General features: G+C 41.7%; 1 protein-coding gene across 7 annotated transcripts in view; it reads left to right on the forward strand.

Moving 5' to 3' along the window:
• The window catches only part of Nsd1 (nuclear receptor binding SET domain protein 1), a 119,589-nt gene that overhangs the window by 4,559 nt on the left and 99,275 nt on the right, over positions 1-15,755 (forward strand). The window lies entirely within an intron of this gene.

A 15,755-nucleotide genomic window follows, 5' to 3' on the forward strand; every position in this document is an offset into this window, starting at 1 on the left:
TCAGGTTTACTTTTCAAGATACAGGTAGGTATACATTTGATTAGCTTCAAAAAACAAACAACAAAAACAAAAACTAAAGAGCTTTTGTCTGCTGACGCCGTTAGTGCAGGGGAACCAGTGTGTGACCTGGGGTCCTGTTTCTACATAAAGCGTGACTTGTTTTCTCACGGGCCAGACTTGCTGCACGGTGAAGTGTGTTTTGGGCACAGATTTAACTTGGCTAAGATGGGAAACTTTCTTGGCCAACACTCAAAATTTAAATTAGGTTAATTCTTTTTTTCTGAACTACTTGTAAAATTACAGCCATCTATGCTTTGATAACTGCCACCACTCAGTTAAGCTTGATAAGGCTTTCTGATTTTAAATTGTGAAGTGACTATAGATAATGTCTTGAGTGCAAGCATGCACATGTGCATAGAAATGGAGAGGGTACATGAGTTTCTTAGTGTTATGTAGTATTGCTGGATGGTGGTAAAAGATAGAGTTTTTATTTTGTAGAACTTAGAATTTCTTGACCAGTTGATCTCTTTAGCCCCTGTTTAATCACTTATAAAATTAAAGGTACTTGATCTCGCAAAGATCACTTTTAGCCTTACCTACTTGGTTGTGATTTTGTTTCTACTTTTAACACTAGGGTCATGGTCACTTGTAATGTTACCAGAGAGGATTATGTTTTTGTTGGGAGTCAACAGATGCCTGAAAATACAACATAGATTTTCTAAAAATTTTTATAGTATATAGATGATAGTTTTGAGGGCATTAAAATTTATTTTATCTTATACTTCTGTCAATCTCTAGAGCTGCAGAGAGAGAATGTGGGTGTGTCACCTTTGTTTCTATTGATTGTTACCAGCTATGGTTTAATACTCTGGTTTCTTAGCTTGGCAGTTACAGATTTAAAAAACTTGGCCGCAGTGGATCTCTTGAATTTGTGTTGTATTCGCCTGGATGTATATTAGTAAATAGTTTATTTTGAAAATCTACTGGCAGCCCAAACAGTTTTTCTTTGGGTTCATGTTGATGTTAATAGTCCATGTGTGCAGTTTTGTCTTTGTTTTCACATATGCATTAGCTCTGAGGGCAGAGCAGCATACAATAGAAATGCAAATCTGCGTGGTGCTCATCAGGTCTATGTAGTCTAGCATTGGTCCTGTGAACTGCAAGAGAGCTGGGCAGAGTGGTTTATGCCTATAATCTCAACATTCTAGAGGCCCACCTGTGTTGTAAAATGAGTTCTAAGTCACCCAGTCGACAGTGTGAGACTTTGTCTCAAAAAACCACCCTCCCCACCCCAAAAATCTTTTGAGTAGATTATGCATCTAACCTGGTAGTTGACAAACTTGTATAAAGGTAGAAAATTTTATTTGCTACTTTTTCTTCCTAGCACAAACCTGTATACATTGTACATATTAGGTAACGTTGAAAAAAGATTGATCTCAGCCGGGCGTGGCGAACGCCTTTAATCCCAGCACTTGGGAGGCAGAGGCAGGCGGATTGCTGTGAGTTCGAGGCCAGCCTGGTCTACAAAGTGAGTCCAGGATGGCCAAGGCTAAACAGAGAAACCCTGTCTCGAAAAACCAAAAAAAAGAAAAGAAGAAAAAAAGAAAAGAAAAAAGAAAAAAGATTGATCTCAAAGTTTGAACAGGCAGTGGCTTATTTAGTTTATATTGTCTTTTTGACTGGGTCTTCATAGCCTTGTAAAAAGAGATGTCATAGAAAATGTAGGCCAGAGCCAGCCAGGTGTGATGGCTCATGCCTGGTTCTTAGCACTGAAGTAACTGAGGCAGGAAGGGTTGCCTTCAGGTTGAGGCCAACCGGAGCTATAGTGATCAAAACCAAAAAAAGATGTAGGTTTTCATGGTACTTGAAAATTTAAGTCAGAATTGAGTACTACTGATGTCCTTCTACTATGTGGGTCCCAGGGATTAAACTAAGGTCATCAGGCTTGGTGCTAAGCTCCTTTATCTTCTGTATGACTTGCCAGGTTGTGTGTGTACGTGTGTGTGTGTGCGTGTGTGTACACATGTGCATGTGTGTACATGCGTACATATGTATATATTTTTTTGAAACACGGTCTCTGTGTAGCCCTGGCTGTCTTGGAACTCACTCTGTAAACTAAACCAGGCTGGCCTTGAACTCACAGAGATTTGCTGGGATTAAAGGCATGGGTCACTACTGCCCAGCTCCTAAGTATATATATATTTTTGAGACAGAACATCATGTAATTCTTGACTGCTCTTGGACTTTGTATATATCAGAGAATGACCTTGAACTTCTGATCCTCTTGCTTCCATCTCTCAGGGTAAAGTTACAGATGTATAACCATCCCTGGTTTTTCTTGCCATGTAGCCTAGGCTGGCCTCATACGCAAAATTCTCCTGTTGGCATTATAGTCATGTGCCACCACGTTTGCTCATCTACTTACATTGATTTATGTAGCTAGGACTTCACTGTGAAAACTGTCTCTAGATAAGTTTGAAACTTTTAACAAAGAAATTCTGATTGCAAACTGATCTTTCACCTTATGTCATGGTCATTTAAAATGTGGTATTAAACTGGATGCTATGGCATGGGTCAGTAATCCCAGCATTTGGGAGGCTGAAGGCAGGATTTGATTTTGAAGTCAGCCTGGGATACAGAATGAGATTTAAATTCTGGGTGTTGTGGCACATTAGAGGCGGAAGTAGGTGAGTTTCTGAATTCTTGGGTAGCGTGGTCTACATACAGAGTTCAGGTCAGCTAGGGCTACACAGTAAGATGCTATTACAAAAAAGGTGTACGTAGGTGTGTGTGTCTGTGTGTGTGTGGTGATGACTGAGCATTTAATAGTACCTGCTCCTCTTTTAGAGGACCTAGGTTTGATTCTCAGTATCTGTATTAGGCAGCTCACAGCTGCCTTTAACTCCAGATCCAGGGAGATCTGATATCTCTGGTCTCCATGGTCATACCCACTCATGAACACATACCTTCGTACATATATGCATACATAATGAAAAATGTAAATCTGGAGAGGCTGGTGAGATGGCTCAGCAGTTAAGAGCATTGGCTGCTCTTCCAGAGGACCCAGGTTCCCAGCACCTACCTCTGACTCCCTCTTCTGGCCTCCTCTGGTGCTCCACCCATGTGGTGCGCAGATACACGAGCAGACAAAATGTTTATACACAAAATAAAGTGAAAAAAAGTAAGAATAAAACTGGTGGTGTATGCCTTTAATTCCAGCACTCTGGGTGGCAAAGGCAGGTGAATTGCTATGAGTTTGAGGCCAGCCTGGGTCTATAAATGGAGTTTAGGACAGCTAAGGCTACATAGAGAAACCTTGTCTCAAATTGAAACAATAGGACAGTGGAGTGACTCATGCCTGTAATCCCAAAACTCTGAGGGATAAAGGGTAGTGAGTTCAGGTCAGATTAGGTTACATAGAATATCCAAGACCATCCTAGAACACATAGCAAGGCACTGTTACTTACACACACACACACACACACACACACCAGCTCCAAAACCAAAAGTGTACCACCAAATCCAAAACAAATAACAGCAACTGGAGTTTAGCTCAGTAGTAGTGGAGTGATCGATTCCCATGCATAGGGCCCTAGGTTCCATATAAAATAAAAAACAAAGCAAGGTAATATTAATGAGTTGAACTTAATTTTTTTTGTTTTGTTTTTTGAGACAGGATTTCTCTTATGTATTCTTGGCTGTCCTGGAACTCACTCTGTAGTCCAGGCTGACCTCAAACTCAAGGATCTGACTGCCTCTTTCTCCTGAGTACTGGAATTAAAGGCATGCGCCACCATGCCATCCTGCTCCATTGTGTTTTTAAAACTTTAATTTAGTTGTGTGCTCACGTGCCTGTGCATGGATATGCCATAGTAGTCACATGCAGATCAGGATAGCTTGCTTGACTAGTTATCTCCATGCCTTTTGTTAGGGCAGTGTCTCTTGTGTATTCTCAGCACTCTAGGCTGTCTGGCCCATGAGTTTCTAGGCAGTTCTTCTGTGTCTGCATCCTATCTGGCATTACAAGTGCATCTGGCTTTCTGTGGGTTCTTGGGATGGAAGTTGAAAGGCTAGCAGTTCACCCACTGAACCATTTCCCAGGTCCCTTCATTGTGGTTTTATTTTGGGGGGTAGGGGTTATTTTGAGATAAGGTTTCTCTGTGTAGCTCTGTCTGGTCTGGAACTTACTGTGTAGACCAGGCTGGCCTTGAACTCAGAGATCCACCTGCTTCTGCCTCCTGAGTGCTCAGATTAAAGGTGTGCACCACTACTATCTGGCTCCTTCAGTGTAGTTTTAATTTATATTTTTGCTGATAGGTTAATGCACCCTTTTTTCTAAAAAATGATCTTATGTGTATGGGTGTTTTTGCCTTCACGAATGTCTATACACACCTGTGTGCGGTGTCATTGGAGGCTAGAAGTGGGTCTGACCTTTTGGAATTTGGGTTACTGATAGTTGTGAGCTGACATGGGTGCTGGGAAGGGAATCCAAGTTCTTTTTTTTTTTTTTTTTTTTGGTGGGTTTTTTTTGTTCGTTTGTTTTTGGTTTTGGTTTTGGTTTTGGTGTTTCCAGACAGGGTTTCTTTGTGTATCCTTGGCTGTCCTGGATTCTCTTTGTAGACCAGGCTGGCCTTGAACTCACAGCGATCCGCCTGCCTCAGCCTCCCAAATGCTGGGATTAAAGGCGTGCGCCACCACTGGCAGGCCTGAATCCAAGTTCTATGGAAGAATAACTGGTACTCTTAACTTTCTAGTCCCATGCTTATTTGCTGTTTGCATTTTGTCTTTGCTGAATATGTTGGGACCATCTAGTGGTAGTTGTGTTGCTAGTGATGATAATGGAACCATTTCGCTAGTACAGTACAGGCCATTTATATTCCTGACCCTCTGGCCTTAGCCTACCATGTGCAGAGACATTCATCTTCAGATGTTTCATTTGTAGGGCTGGTTAATGTTGGTAATTGTATTTAGGTTATTGTACATGCTAGGCAGGTGTTCTACCGTGTGTGTGTGTGTGTGTGTGTGTGTGTGTGTGTGTGTGTCCATCCTTTTGTTGTTGTTGTTAAAGATTTATTTATTATGTGCACAATATTCTATCTGCACGTGTGTCTCCCCACCAGAAGAGGGCACCAGATCTCATTATAGATGATTGTGAGCCACCATGTGGGTGCTGGGAATTGAACTCAGGACCTCTGGAAGAGCAGCCAGTGCTCTTAACTTCTGAGCCGTCTCTCCAGCCCCCATCCTTTTTTTTTTTTTTTTTTTAACATTTTATTTTGAGACAGGGTCTTGCTAAGTTGCCTGAGTTGTCCTTGAATTTACTATCTTCCCTACTCAGCCTCTGGGGTATCAGTAGCCCTATGCTGTAAGACTCAGTAAGTCTTTAAAAGTTCCTTATCTATATTTTAAATGATGTACTTTTATTTTTCCTCCTGAGACAGGGTTTCTCTGTGTAGCCCTGGCTGTCCTGTAACTAGCTCTGTAGACCAGGCTGGCCTGGAACTCAGAGATCTGCCAGCCTTTGCTGTTGAGTGCTGGGATTAAAGGCGTGTGCAACTACTGCCCAGTGGTGTCCATTCCTTTCATGACTCAATAAGCCATTCTAATTAATTAACTAATTAATTAATTAATTTTGCCTTTTTTGTTTGTTTGTTTGTTTTTTGAGACAGGATTTCTCTGTGTAGCCTTGGCTGTCCTGGACTCGCTTTGTAGACCAGGCTGGCCTCGAACTCAAAGCGATCCGCCTGCCTCTGCCTCCCAAGTGCTGGGATTAAAGGCATGCGCCACCACACCCAGCTCAATTTTGGCTTTTCAAGACAGGGTTTCTCTGTAATAGCCCTGGCTGTCCTAGAATTTTCTTTCTGGCCCAGGCTGCCCTCTAACTCAGAGATCCGTCTGTATCTGCCTTCCTGAGTGCTGGGATTAAAGGTATGCCACCCTTCCCAGTTTACAGATAGTTTTTATTTTTGAGACATTGTTTGAGAACCAATAAAGCCATTATTTTAGTTTACCTTTTTTTCTTTGGTTTGAGAGAATTTCAAGCATGTAGTTCAGGCTGACTTCAGACTCATTGAGTAGGTGAGCTTGATCTTAACATTTCTGCATATTCTTTTCTCCTCCTCCCAGGTACTGAATTCATAGGCTTGTGCCACCATGCCTGTCTACTTAGACTAGCACTGGCTGTCTTGGAACTTGTGGTGTAGACCAGGATGGCCTAACGCACATATTTACCTGCTTCTGTTTCCCAAGTACTGGGATTAAAGATGTGGGCCACTGCACTGGGCTGCTTACATTTTTGATCCCATAGTTTACAGATAGTTTCTCTTCTGGTTTTTCCAAGACAGGGTTTCTCTGTGTAGCCTTGCCTGTCCTGGACTCTCTTTGTAGACCAGGCTGGCCTGCGAGATCTGCCTGCCTCTGCCTCCCGAGTGCTGAGTTTAAAGGGATGCGCCACCACCACCTGGTTTACATATAGTTTCTATTTTTAGAAACTTTTTGAGAATGAATAAGATGATGCATACTGAGCCGGGTGGGGGAGGTGGCGCAAGGAACAGAAAAACCTTGTCTCCAGGAAAGCCAAAAAAAAAAAAAAAAAAAAAAAAAAAGGTGATGCATGCTCATGTGTCCTTAATATATTCTATCAGGTTTTCATGTCTGCTGCTGCTAGTGAAATTATAAAGGCCTTTAGAGTTCTTTTTATATTTTGGGCTGGTAAGATCATTCAGCCAGTAAAAAGTACTTGCCTCCAAGCCTGATGACTTCAATTCCTGGACCCCACGTGGTAGAAGGAGAGGACTGACACTGGGGAGTTCTTCTCTGCTTCTTTCTACATACATGCACATTTATGTAGACACAAGTGTAGTTCATATTTGTTACTTATTTATAAGGCATGGTTTCTCTGTGTCACCCTCGCTGGCTGTGCAAACTCACAGAGATCTCCTTCCTGTGCCTCCCAAGTAGTGGGATTAGAAGCATGCACCTTCACACCTGACCTTAAATGTAATTTTAAATAACTTTTTACATCTTGGTGACCTTATAGAAAATAACTATAGTACTCCTTTTTTTTTTTTTGAGACAGAGTTTCTCTTGTAGTCCTGGCTGTCCTGGACTTGCTTTGTAGACCAGGGCTGGCCTCGAACTCAACAGCAATCCACCAGCTTTTCCCTCTCCAGTGCTAGGATTAAAGGTGTGCACCACCATGCCTTGGTTTTGTTTTTTTCTTTTTAAAAAAAGTTTCCCACAGTATCTTTAAACTCCATTTCTAGTGGAAGATGGCTATGAACTTCATGCCTGGTCTATCCACTTCCCAGTGCAAGAATTAAGCACATGGTACCAAACCCAGTTCATGTAGGAATGGAGACTAGAACCTGGGCTTTGTACATTTTAGGCCAACACTCGAACAGCTGAGCCGCACCTCTGACCCTCTAATACAGGCTGAGTAGGATGGCCAGTGACAGCCAGGCCTGTGTGGTAAGACCCCTTTCAAAAGGGAGGGGATTGCTATAAGGATAAAATGTATGTTGGAAAATGAACCATTTTAATAGATTAAATTAAAAGTAATTATTGCTGGTTATGTGATATCTCTTAGACACCAGGAACAGTCTGAAACCAGTCATACTCTACGTTATGAGAGTGTACTCCCTATGTTATCTCTGATTTCTTTCTATGCTGTAATTGGAGCTGCTATGCCTCTGCTATAAATGGACATTAATGTCACATTAATTGTCATTGTCATCTTATACCTAAAGCTTTTTTTTTTTTCCCAGACAGGGATCTTTATCTAGCCTTGGCTGTCCTAGACTCACTTTGTAGACCAGGCTGGCTTCTATCTCACAAAGATCCACCTGCCTCTGCCTCCCAAGTGCTGGGATTAAAGGCATGTACCACCACACCCTGGCCTTACATACTTTTTTTTTTTTTTTATAATTAGTATATCTGATAATGATTTATACCATGCCACGATCTAACACAAATTACAGAACAGTTAAAGGGTAATAGAATTCTATGTGTAAAGCTACATCTGTTTAAAAGAGCCTAGGGCATTCAGGAGGCAGAGGCAGGCAGATTGCTGTGAGTTTGAGGCCAGCCTGGCCTACAAAGTGAGTCCAGGACAGCCAAGGCTTCAGAGAAACCCTGTCTCCGAAAAAAAAAAAAGATTCTGATATTACTTCTTTGTTAGAGGTAATAATAGTTTTTGGTTTTTATATAGGATCTCACTCTGTAGCCCAGGTTCCCTGAGACTCCTCCAGTCTTGGCCTCTCAAACATTAGGATTTGTTTGTTTCTGTTTTTGTTTTTATTTATTTTTATTTTTTAAAGACTTTATTTATTTATTATTTATCCAGTACTATGCTCCCATATATGCCTGCAGGCCAGAAGAGGGCACCAGATCTGATTATAGATGGTTGTGAGCCACTATGTGGTTGCTGGGAATTGAACTCAGGACCTTTGGAAGAGCAGACAGTGCTCTTAACCTCTGAGCCATCTCTCCAGCCCCCTTTATTTTTGTTTTTTGAGACAGGATTTCTCTGTGTTATCTTGGCTGTCCTGCATTCCTTTTTTGTAGACCAGGCTGGCCTTGAACTCATAGAGATCCACCTTCCTCTGCCTCCCAAATGCTGGGATTAAAGGTGTGTGCCACCACGTCCAGCTCAAACACTAGGATTATAGGCATGAACCACTTACCTATAAGTGATGTCTTGATAGGTGGATACTGTATTAGATTTATAGTTACAACATTTTCTAAGGATGAACTCCAACAGAATTATCAGGACAAAGGTAACTTTGTAGTTCTTGGTAGGCTTACACCTACTTTGATTTCTATAAAGAATTATAACAGTTCAGGGCTGAGAGATGGCTCAGTGGTCGTCAGCTATTACTACAATTTTGTTCTTGTTTTTGTTTTCCGAGACAGGGTTTCTCTGTGTTGCCCTGGCTGTCCTAGACTCACTTTGTAGACCAGGCTAGCCTTGAACTCACAGTGATCTTCCTGCCTCTGCCTCCTGAATGATGGAATTCAAGGCGTGTGCCACCATGCCTGGTGAGCTATTACTACTTTTGTGAAGAACTTGAATTTGATTCCTAAGCACTGATGTTTTCTGCTCACAACCACCTGTAACTCCTGTTCCAGGGGATCCGATGCCTTCGTTTGCCTTCTGTGGACATCCAAACATGATGTTGCATACACACAGAAATGTAAATAAAAAGTAAAAAAAAAAAAATTTTTTTTTTTGGGCTATGTATTTGAGACAGGGTCTCACTATGTAGTCTTGGCTGGCGTGGAACACATATGTAGACCATGCTGATCTCAGAAATCTCCCTACCTCTTCCTCTTGAGTGCTAGGATTAAAGTTCTGTGCCACCATACTCAGTAAAGGTAGTTTAAAAAAAAAAAAACACCAAACAAACTATACTAGCTGAGCATGGTGGCACATGCTTATAATCCCAGCACTTGGAGAGGCAGAGGCAGCCTGGCCTACAAAACCAAGTCCAGGACAGCCAAGACTATGCAGAGAAACCTTATCTGGAAAAACCAAAAGCCAAAACCCAAAACAGGCACTATTTGATACAGCAGTATGTAGTATTGGGTCCAGCATTTGCTCACAATTTGGATAGCACTGGGTATTATACTTTGTTTTCTTCTCTCTCTCTCTTTTAAAGATTTATTTACTAATACATATACAGTTAGTTCTCTACCTGCAGGACAGAAGAGGGCATTAGATCACATTATAGATGGCTGTGAGCCACCATGTGGTTGCAGTGCTCTTAACCTCTGAGCCATCTCTCCAGCTCTCTTTTTTTTCTCTTTGAAACATAGTTTCATGTATTCCAGGCTGTCTTCAAATTAGCTAGTTCTTTGAAGATGACCTTGATCTTGTGATCTTGCCACTACCTCCATAGAGCAGTGATTACAAGTGTGTAATCGCCATACCTAGTGGTGTTGGTGTAGAGTCCCAGATGTCATGCATGTTAAGCAGGCATGGTAGCAACCGAGCTGTGTTTTGTTACAATTTTTTTTCCTTTGTCTTGTTAGAGACAGGTTCTTACCATGTAGCTCAAGCTAGCCTGGAACCAGGAACCAGGCTAGTTTATAGCTTAGGTGATCCTCTGTAGTGTCCGTCCTTCTCATTCCTCTCTCTCCCTCCCTCCCCCACTCACATATAAATTTGTTTTTTTTTTTTTTTTTTTTTTTTTTTTTTTTTTTTTTTGGTTTTTCAAGACAGGGTTTCTCTGTGTATCCTTGGCTGTCCTGGACTCACTTTGTAGACCAGGCTGGCCTCGAACTCACAGCGATCCGCCTGCCTCTGCCTCCCGAGTGCTGGGATTAAAGGCGTGCACCACCACGCCCGGCTAAATTTGTTTTTTGAAACATTTTCCTATGTAACCCTGGAACTCAATTGTTGGGTTACAGGCATGCAGTGCCACACCTATCAGAATTTTTTCCCCCTAAGACAGGATTTCTCTATGTAGCCCTGGCTGTCCTGGAACTTGTTCTGTAGACCAGGCTGGCCTTGAACTCACGAGATTGGCCTGCCTCTTCTTCCCGAGTGCTGGAGTTAAAAAAAAAAAAAAAAAAAGCATGTTCCACTACAGCCTGGTTTAAATTATTAACAAAGGGCAACATTTTTATAAAAATTTCAATCATGGCAAATGACATCTGCTTGCATTTTTTGTTTTGTTTTGTTTTGTTTTTTTTGTTTGTTTGTTTTTGTTTTGAAGCAGGGTTTCTCTGGTTGCCTTGGCTACCCTGGCCTCACTTTGTAGACCAGGCTGGCCTTGAACTCACAGTGATTTGCCTGCCTCTGCCTCCCGAGTGCTGGGATTTTCTGCTTGCTGCATTCTACTACAGAGTATATTTCTAACATGAACATGAGAGTATTTTATCTTTATTTCAGTGACTGTGTTTGAAATAGAAGCTTAATTGAAGGCATTTATTAGGTTGTTATTTTTAATAATTGTATATTCAGTATGGAGTACACATTTACTAGAAATGTTAAACTTTCTTTTTCTGATAGTGCAGTTAAAATCTAGAAAGACTTATTTTTATAAAAGTCTGTGTTGTGTGGGAGGTGCTTACAACTTACTTGCTTTTTTTAGTCTTGTGATGATATAAGGATAATTTTTTCTTTTTAAGACAGGGTCTTGCTATGCAGTCTAGGCTGGGTTTTAACTCGCCATGACTTCAGCTTCTTTCTAGTCCTCTAAATTTATATTGGGAGCCTCTTGGTAACGATGAACAGTTTTTCCCACCAGGGCTCTTTTGTACCCAGTTCATTCCCAGCAGTTCCCCTCCCCAATTGCATAAAGACTTCAGATGCTTTGTAACTGCTAAAGATTCCATTTGTAAGCCTTCTATTTACATTGTATGCTATTTTACTTTTGACAGTAATTTAAAGTTGTTTTCTCTTTCTTTCTTTCTTTGTTTTTTTGAGACAGGGTTTCTCTGTGTAACAGCTCTGGCTGCCTGGAAGTAGCTCTGTAGTCCAGGCTGGCCTTGAACTCACGGAGATCCACCTGCCTCTGCCTCCCAAGCACTGGGATTAAAGGCGTATGCCACCACCACCTGGCAGTTGCTTTCTGTTTCAAGGAACAAAGTGTAAGATAAAAATTTTCATATGGGTGTTGGAGAGATGACTCAGTAAATAAGAGTCTGCTCTTCCAGAAGACTGGAGGTCAATTCCTAGTTCCGACATGGTGGCTCACAGCTGTCTAACTCTACGACCAGGGGATCTGATGCCCTGGATGCTCCATGGACACCAGGAACATCTGTGGGACACAAACATGCATACAGAACACCCATATACCTAATACTTAACACACACCTTTTTCGTAGGCAATATTTAATTTTGTTGTTTATTTTGTTTTCTTCAGACAGATCTGCCTGTGTTGCCCAGGTTCACGTTATATGTTTGGATCAGGTGATCCTTCTGTTACTCTCCTGAGGAGCTGAGACTAAGAAGTATATCATTTGGCCTCTATATCCACATACACAATAGGAAAAGACAACCTTGGGTAGTCCTGCCTGTACCTTACTGTGTTTTTATCTGTGATATGTGGCACACTGTATCATGTATCTATATAAAGAACTGCTTTATGAGTTACAAACAGCTTTGAGCCAGCATGGGGGTACCAGGAATTACAGGCTCTTACATCAGTTAGGTGTAATGGTACACACCAATAATTCCAGTAGTTGGGTGGTAGTGGCCAAACCAGGAGATCAACACTATCCTTGTTTACACTATGAATTGGAGGCCACCTGGGTTACATAAGGCCCTTCCTCAAAATAAAGGGGGCCCAGCAAGATGCCTTACCAGGTAAATGCACTTGCCACCACCAAACCTGATGACCTGATGTTGGAACCAATTTCCACAAATTACCATCTTTCTTCCGCATCTATTTGTAGTCACAGGTGCATATGCACATAAACACACACACACACACACACACACACACACACAAAATAAAAAAGAATTGCCTCTTTTAAAAACAGATTTTATTTTTTATTTTTAAAGATTTATTTATTACATATACAGTGTTTGCCTGCAGGCCAGAAGAGGGCATCAGATCACATTATAGATGGTTGTGAGCCACCATGTAGTTGCTGGGAATGATCTCAGGACCTCAGAAAGAGCAGACAGTACTCTTAACCTCTGAGCCATCTCTCTGGCCCCAGATCTTATTTTTATTTCATGTGTATGAATGTTTACCTCTTACGTGTACCACATGTGTGCAGTGCCCTTGAAGGCCAGAGGAGGGTGTTAAGAGATGTGAGCTGTCATGTGGGTGCTGGGAACTGAACCTGGGTTCTCTGCAAGAGTCTTAAGCTCTCAGCTGCTGAGCCATCTCTTCAGCCCCAAATTGCTTCACATTTATGTCGTTAGATTATTGTTTGAGTATACCACAATTAATAGTCATTGTTGATGAACATTGAGTTTGTTTTCATTATTTTGCTAATTTATGTAAGTTCTGTAATACTTGGTCTTGTATGTATCTCACTGCATGATTAAACATGTATGTATCTTAAGGATAATATCCTGGGTAGTATAACAACCCTCAGGAGGCTGAAGCAGGATTGAGAGTTTGAGGGTATCCTGGATTTCATCGTGAGATCTTGTCTCAGAAACTAAGCCAGTAGCATACGCCTGGAGGACCTTGACTTTGAGATTAGCCCATGTTACATATGATGAGTTCCAGGCCACCTTGGGTTATACATGGGAGACCCTATGTTAGAAAACCAAAAAAAAAAAAAAAGGGGGGGGGGCTTCAGAGATGGCTTAGCAGTTAAGAGTGTGTACTGTTCTAGGACTCGGGAGGCAGAGGAAGGCAGATCTCTGTGAGTTCGAGGCCAGCCTGGTCTACAAAGGGAGTCCAGGACAGTCAAAGCTACAGAGAGAAACCTTGTCTCAAAAAACAAAACAAAAAAGAGTGTGTACTGTTCTTCCTGAATACTTGTGTTCTCAGCATCCATATCAGATAGCTCATATTTCCCTATACCTTCATCTTCCTGAAACTCTAGCCTCCTTAGGCATCTGCACTCATTTACATTCTCACACTAATTAATTCAATCATTCATTCTCTCTTATTTTCATACACACACACTGCGCATTTGACTAGATGGCTGAGTGAGTAAAAGACCTTGCTGCTAATTAAGCCTGATGATATGAGTTCAATCTCTGGCCCCACAGGGTGAAAACATAAAATGGACCTCTACATGCATACTTGCTGATTTATGCACACATAAGAAGTACACACAGAAACATACAAAATTGAAAAATAAAAGCAAATCTAGTATCAATAGTAACAAGTAGCAAAAAAATACTCTTTAAATTTTTGTAAAAATTTATTCTTTGGTTTTATGTTTTTGGTTTTTCAAGATAGGGTTTCTCTGAGTAGCCCTGGTTGTCCTGGATTCTTGTAGACCATGCTGGCCTTGAACTCACATAGATCCTCCTGTCTTTGCCTCCCAAGTGCTAGGATTAAAGGCATGTGCCACCATGCCCTGCTTAAATTTAAATTACTTTTTCTTTTTCTTTCTACCTTTTTTTTTTTTTTTTTTTTGGTGTTTTGAGACAGTTTCTCTGTTGTAGCCTTGGCTGTTCTGGACACGAGACCAGGCTGGCATCGAAGTCGCAGCATTCTGCCTGCCTCTGCCTCCCAAGTGTTGGGATTAAAGGTGTGTGCCAGTATGCCTGGCTTAAGTTTATTCTTACATATTACATCCTGATCTCAGTTTCTCTTCCCTCCTTCCCTTCCAGTCTGCCCCACCCCCATCCACTACTCCCCTGTTTCCCTTCAGAAAAGGCAGGCTTCCCAGGCTTATCAAGCAAATGTGGCAATTGCGAAAAGACTAGGCTCCTCCCCTTGTACTGAGGCTGGAGTAGGCAACCTAGTAGGAAAAAAAGGGTCCCAAAAGCAGGCAAAAGAATTAGAGACAGCGCCCACTCTCTGTTAGGAGTCCCATAAGAAGACCAAGATACACTATTGTTTTGGTTTTTTGAGACAAGGTTTCTCTGTGTAGTACCAGCTGTCTTGGAACTCTCTTTGTAGACCATATTGGCCTCAAACTCAAAGAGATCCACCTGCCTCTGCCTCCTGAGTGCTGAGATTAAAAGGTGTGTGCAACCAGGCCCTGCAAGTACTTATTTTTTAAGAAGAAACACAGGCTTTTTTTTTTTTTTTTTTAAATGCAAGTGATAGCAGTAATTAAATCCCGGGCTTTGAGTATGCCAAGTAAGAGTTACTACCATGTGCTCAAGTACTTGAGTTGCCTTTCAGAGAGGCCATGGTAGTGTTTGGTCAGTAGATGGGTTTCTTAATCTGAAGTAGGTGCTGATAGGCAAAATTTTATCTTTTTGTTTTGTTTTTCGAGACTGGGTGGGTCTGTGTTAGCCTTGACTGTCCTGGACTCACTTTGTAGACCAGGCTGGCCTTGAACTCACAGCAATCTGCCTGCCTCTGCGTCTGAGTGCTGAGATTAAAGGCGTGCACCACCACACCTGGCTGCCTTTTGTGAATTTTAAAGGTATTAATACTTTTTATCCCAGGCGCCACCACACCTGGCTGCCTTTTGTGAATTTTAAAAGTATTAATACTTTTTATCCTAGGCTGAAGATTGTCCAACATTGCCTATTTTGTGCCATCCTCAGAATACATTTCTGATATTTGGTTCTGAGGATAAAATCCAGGGCCCTGTAAGAATTACACATATGCTCTTTACTGAGCTACATACTTAGCCCCTCTCTCTTTTCCAGGTGTTAGACCATATGTAGCCCTCATAGCCTGGTCTCCAACTTGTGTTTTTGGCTTTCTGTGTGTTGGGATTACGGGTATGCACCACCAGTTCCTAAACCTTGCTTTCTTTAAATTTTTATTATATGTATTTATTTATATGCGTGTGGGAGGGTGGGGTGCACTGTGCCATGGCACACACAGAGGGTAGAGGACAACTTCTGGGAGGTGTTTCTTTCCTTTCATCTTGTGTGTCCCAGGGATCAAACTCAGGTCCTCAGGCTTGGTGACAAATAGCATTATCTATTATGCCATATCACTGCTGCTGCTGCTGCCACCTTTTTTTTTTTTGAGACAGAGTTTTTCTGTGTAGCCTTGACTGTCCTGGACTGGCTTTGTAGACCAGGCTCTTCTCAAACTCAGAGATCCGCCTGCCTCTGCTTCCCTGAGTGCTGGGATTAAATGAGTGCCACCATGCCTGGCTTAAATTTGTTTTTTATTATTTTAATTATTTGTGTATTGGGTAAG

Source organism: Acomys russatus, chromosome 3 (assembly GCF_903995435.1).
Source record: "Acomys russatus chromosome 3, mAcoRus1.1, whole genome shotgun sequence".
NCBI classification, from domain to species: Eukaryota; Metazoa; Chordata; class Mammalia; order Rodentia; family Muridae; genus Acomys; species Acomys russatus.